We start from the raw sequence: 6,406 nt of genomic DNA, 5'->3' as shown, positions 1-6,406 counted from the left end.
ACTTGGTGGGAACATACGTACAAATGTTTTAAAGTTACATAATTTATTTCTTGCCTTGATACCGTCATTAAAACCAGCATAGAATGAACACAGTTTTTTGTTTTCTTTTGTTGTATTACTGTCCTTAAGGGTTGACCCATTAAAATAAATACACAGAGGAACTTCAGGTCATTTAATGATCTGAAAACAGCGATGGTGAGGCTCTAGCAACTGCTACCAGCTCCCCTCTTGTATTCCCTTATGCTCCCTGCCACTGAAGGCTGCTTACTTGGAACAGCCTGCCATTTTCTGTCCCATGTCCTACAGTGTTAATGCCCTCAGGAGCAGTTCCCAATCAAAGATAGACAGGGGGAAAAAAAAAAAAAAAGATAGGGAGTTGGTGGGTAAGCACCCAACTTCCTCACCCCTTGGGTGGAATAAGTTCTGTGGGGTGTCTGATTTTGTCTCCTAGAGTCCCCAGATGCAGTGAGCTCCAGCTACCCACCCATCAATTATGATGACACCCCCCAGGGTTGGCCTCTTCCCCTCCCACCTCACTTTCTCACTTCCTCACTTGCTGGTGTGACAGGATCCTTTCTCAAATATACCACTTGTGCTCAGGGTCTGCATCTAGGGGATTCCAAACTAACGTAAAGGCTCAAAGTCTGCCAGCTTACATGCAAAAAATAATGGCTGATATTATTAAGCATTTACTATGTGCCGCACACCATTCTAAACAAATCATTTAACTCTCATGACATCTTTTGGGAACTATTATCACCCCCAGTTTATAGATGGGACATATTAGACTTTGAGAGATGAAGTCTCTTTTCTGAGATCACGTAGCTAATGGGTCATGAGGATTTAAACCTGGACTTTTTTTTTTTTAGATTTTATTTATTTGAGAGAGAGAGAGAGAAAGAGAGCGAGCATGAAGTGGGGAGGGGCAGAGGGAGATGCTGAGCAGGGAGCCCACTGCAGGACTGATTAGTGGTAGTCTAGGATCATGATCTGAGCCGAAGGTAGTCGCTTAACCAACTGAGCCACCTAGATGCCCTAAACCTAGACTATTGAGGGGCACCTGGGTGGCTCTATCGGTTTAGTGTCTGACTCTTGGTTTCCGCTCAGGTCATGATCTCAGGGTTGTGTGATCTGAGCCCCACATCAGGGTCCGTGCTCAGCGGGGAGCCTGTTTCTCTCTCTGCCTCTGCCTGCCACTCTGCCTGCTTGTGCTCTCTCTCTCTCTCTCCCCCTCTCTCTCTGACAAATAAATAAATAAAATCTTTAAAAAAAAAAAAAAAGACACATCAGGACATTTCTCCCCTTGAAACTCAATTGTTCAACATTTACTGAAGTCACACCAACTACGAAATAATATCGATCCATCTCTCCAGTGGCTGAAATTGATGGAGAGAAACATGATGTCTTTTCTTCAGTCTCTGCAAGCTCAAAGAGGAGAAACAGCCTTCCCAAGTATATTACTTAAAATGGCACCCTACATTTAAATGCTCGGTTTAAAAAAAAAGTTAGAGTGGAATTAGAGTCTACAGCCTGAGAAAATGATCTGTTTTGATTTCAAGTTGGCTTAAGAAGTTTCAGAAAATTAATTTATGATAATTGCCTTATAAAGTTAAAATGCCTTCCAGAAAATTTATGGGGCCATTTCAAAAACTGGGGAAGTCAGCCAGTAAATTAAAGTGTATCTCTATATGGAGAGAAAGAGATTTATCTCAAAACTAGTTTAGGCCCAGCTGAAGAAATTGGTCTCCGTTCCATTGGAAGGGAAGACAGCAATCCCTAGCAAATCTGGAGACTTTTTTTCCCTGAAATAATGGCTGACCATGGCCTCTGTTGTTGTTGGCCAAGTTTTCTACCAAAACAAGAATTTTGCAACTGCAATGACCTAACTTGGGAAACAATTTTATAACATTTTCTAGGAACCACAAAACATTTGTTTGACTCTTCTTGAAGATCAGTGGTGGGACCAGAAGGACAGCATAATATTTTGCCGTGTAACAAAGAAAAAACGCAATAAGGTCAGGGCCTGGAAGAATATTTCAGTTCAAATAATGGTCATCCAGAGCCCGTGAAATGTTGTCTTTCAAACCAATCATAAACATGCCTCGCACAGCATCACAACCAGCTAAGATCCTGGATCCATTCAATGGCTACGAGGGCATAAATGGCGACTTTTATCCTATGATAAATTGTAAACTGGGCAGCTAGTTTCGGCAAAAACAGCAGGAACAGTAGTTAGCTGCAAAAACAAACTCACATGTTAGAAGACCCAGAAGAAAACTTCTTGATGTGGTTGGGGAAAAAAAAAATGGAAGTTTCTCACAGGAACTCGGATTTCAGTTGGGTGAGTGCAAACAACCCAAGTCAGGCAACAACATTATTGCTGGAGACTGCAAAAATATCGATCAGTTCAACTATCAGCAAAATGCTCTCCCAGAACCTATTAAATATGTGCCAGTGATGTTTTTTGAAGTAAGCTGATATACCATGTCATAGGATATATAGATTAAAATCGTGGACACTTGAATTCAATAGTCCAGGTTTATTTATTTTTTTAAATGATTTCATTTATTTATTTGCTTGTTTATTTTAGCGAGAGAAAGGGGGAGGGGCAGCAGGAGAGGGAGAGAGAGAGAAAAATTCAAGCAGACTCCACACTGAGCACAGACCCTGATGTGGGGCTCAGATCTCACGACTCTGAGATCATGACCTGAGCGGAAACCGTGGCTGATTTCAAGCCGTCGTTGAGGTGTTAACCAGCTCCCCAAATTCCTGGAAATTTAACAGTTGGATCTTAGGAGCTCTTAAGAGGTAGCTCCAGAATAATATTGCAAGTGACTCAGCCAGATAGTGCCCCCAGTGCAGGGGGGAACCCTGGTCTGTTGTCCCTGCAATGCCCTGGAATTGATCGTAGAGGTCACTAGGATATCACATAGCAAATCCTGACAAAGTGGCATTTTCAGAACCAGGGTGTATGTTACCCAAAATCACAGGTTACCTTGAAAAAAATAATGTACCCTGGGAGAATTGAATCCCAAATGTCCTTTTGAATTGTCATCCTTGCAGACCCTAAGTCCTACAGTTAGGGTCATTGAGGACAATCCAAGAGGCATTTTAGTGACAGGGGCCACTCACAGCTCTGTGGCTTGTTTAAACTGCTACGTTCAGCAAAGGCTGACCACAGAACAAAATAAGCAGCCAGAATCCAACTTGGATGCCATCCTTTGTAATGGATTTGGTTTCTGGTTTATATCTGAAAAGCCACAGCCTTTGAGGAGCCCTAGGAAATGTCTTCATTACCTATCACTTGAGAGCATCTTCTTCTTTTTTTTTTTTTTTCCGTCTTCTTAAAATAGAAAGCTCTTTTTTTCTTTTTTTGTGTCTTGTAAGTACAGCTGTACTGCTGACTGGTGCACTGTTTTCTTTCTTAATGAACAGATTTTTGTCCTGTCCTTCTATGTTTTCTCCGATGATGGAAGATAACATCAATCTAGCTATTACAGTGGAGAGCAAAGCAAACTTCAGTGTAGGACTGCTGCAAAATTTGACCATGCCCTTTGAAACAGCCCAGTCAGCGACCATGGAGCAAGAGATTCAAGCCTCTGGACGAGCTGTTGAGAAGACTTTCATGCTTCATCTTTGGCGGAGCAAGACCCAGCTTCCTCATTTGAAAGTTTCAAGATGAACTTCCCCACATTGAAAAGCTTGGTCTTGATCTCAGATTTCTATCTAAGCTTCATTTGTTGTCGAATTCATTTTATCGGGTATTTACATTGTTTCAGAAGCTTTACCAGTTGATGAATGAGATACTGCATATTTCGGGGTTCTTCTGTATCTAGCCGGAAATAAATGGTCCAAACAAAGAGTTCAGCTGAAGAGAATTTAATGAAAGGACAACTTCCGGAGTTAGGAACAGGGTTAAGGGAATCCGCAAAGCATGGTGAAAGGCCCAGAACTAGCAACAGCAGGAAGCTCTTACTACCCCAGGCCAAAAGGAGCAAGAGATGCCAGGAAGGGGTGATTTTGCTTAGAGGGGAGAGGGAAGCAGGAAGGGAGTCTGTCTGATCTCCTAGCACTGACCCCCATTTGCCAAACCGTACAGGAAACTGTGGGGCATGGAAGGCAGGTGATGCCGTCTGGGAAGGGCTTGCCTTTTAGAGTTTCCAGCAGCCTGAGGAAGAATAAAGGATGGATCTGGGGACCGATCCTATGTGGAGGGTGGCCACTGGCAGAATGAACAGCAGTGACATCTGTCTGGCCTTCAGAGGAGAGCTCCAGGCTTGTTAGAGCAATCATAAGAGCCCGTCTGCTGGGGTAGTGGGGAGGTGGGGCCTTAGCCAGGAGGGCATCTTGGCTAAGCCTATTGGGTGGTGGTGGGGGGCTCGTGTATGTAGAACTGAAGACCTTTCTCAATGGTTACCTTCATAAATTAATATGCTGATGGGTGGAGGGTGAAAAGGAACAAGGAAGATACTGGTATCCAAACCAAGAGGCACAGACAAATGAAAAGGATGGTATCTCCTGGGTGAGAAGAAAAGTCAGAAGACAAAAATAGTAGATAAAGGGGTGGGAGTCCATAGGTATCAACAATGAGCAAGTGGTATGAAGAAGTAGGATGAACTAGTAGGATAATATTCATACCATTATAGTCCTTTTCCAAATGAACTAATTAAGTCAGATGGTTGCAATAGCTTGTTACTTGAATATTGGTCAGACTCATATGCCTGCCAAATCATGGCAGTCTTACTCAAACTGGCTATCGTTACAAATTTCATGGGAAAACTTCACATGGAATTTAAGTCTCGAAGTCTGATGTAGGAAAGACAACCTTAGGGTTCCAAGCCAAAGGCCAAAAAAAATTGTTGAGCCGTCTTTGGTGCAAAATGGTGGCTTATTAAAGCACAGGGACAGGACCCTTGGGCAGAAAGAGCTGTTTCCCCACTGCTTCCCCCGCCCCCCCCCCAGGTTGATGAGGGGTGGCTGATTATATACTATGGGGTTGGGGGAGGTAAGGAAAAAGGGAGGTTTTAAAAGACCTTTCATATGCTAAAGAGCACCTACAAGATAATGGAGGCCTTACCATTGTCAAGTTAAGGTTGTTTTTCTCTAGCAAGGCATTAACATTAAGATCCTTGGGAGATTCTTTTTTTTTTTTTTAATATTTTATTTATTTATTTGACAGAGAAAGATCACAAGTAGGCAGAGAGGCAGGCAGAGAGAGAGGGAGGAAGCAGTCTCCCTGCTGAGCAGAGAGCCCAATGTGCGGCTGGATCCCAGGACCCTGGGATCTGACCTGAGCTGAATGCAGAGGCTTTAACCCACTGAGCCACCCAGGCGCCCCCCTTGGGAGATTCTTAGAAGAACGTCATGCTTGTCCCACCCAGGAGTGGGGGTGGAGGGAGGTTGCAAGGTGTCCGTTTATGCTTTGTCTTCAGCCAGCCTTCTCTTTTCCCAACAAATTCAGGGTTAGGGCTTAACATATATGGTCTTAGACTCCCTTACTGTACTTTGAAACTGTGTGCAGAATGTGAAAATAGTAGATTAAACAGCTTGGAATATCATCCTTCCCAATTTCAGCTCAAAGTAAGAAGTTGGCAAACTTGGGGAGGTAGAACTTCTTCCCTTATGAAATCGCTTATTCAGTTCTGCTTATACCTTTAGGAAGTCCATACTACCCTATAAACATGACATACCAGATGTATGTTTAAATCTGCATATATATTGCATGTATATTTCTATCAGAAATGCCTTCATGGATATGGATACCGAATTCCTTGGTATCCATTTCCTAAGTGTACAAACCAGGGTCTGGAACATCCATCTTTTAGGGCACAGGGGGAATGCCAGTTGGCCAACTGTGACTTGATACATCAAACTACTTGGCAATTTAGTCCCAGAAGAAAAGGGGCTGTGGTTCAGATGGAGGCTGACTCAGCTTGGGAGTGCTGGTAGGTCGTGTTTAATGATATCTTAAAGAGAAACACCAAGCAGAAATACGAGTAGCATGACGAGATTTAAATCCATAAGAAATCATAACGGTGAAAGAGACTTCTCCAAACTTGGTCCTCAGGATGGTGCCTGCTGGGACAATGAGTCATTTCTTTCTTTCTTTTTTTTTTTTTTTAATTTATTCATTTGTTAGAGAGAGAGAGTGAGCAAGCACAGGCAGACAGAGTGGTAGGCAGAGGCAGAGGGAGAAGCAGGCTCCCCACCAAGCAAGGAGCCCAATGCGGGACTCGATCCCAGGACACTGGGATCATGACCTGAGCCGAAGGCAGCCGCTTAACCAACTGAGCCACCCAGGCGTCCCACAATGACTCATTTCTGCATCCCTGAGTTCATGGCCACTTTTCATGTGTAACCAGAGTGATGATGGATGAGTAGGTATAACAATGTCTCCAGGACATGC

The sequence above is a fragment of the Martes martes genome, assembly GCF_963455335.1.
Source record: "Martes martes genome assembly, chromosome: 9".
Lineage (NCBI taxonomy): Eukaryota > Metazoa > Chordata > Mammalia > Carnivora > Mustelidae > Martes > Martes martes.
This window is presented reverse-complemented; position numbering follows the sequence as displayed.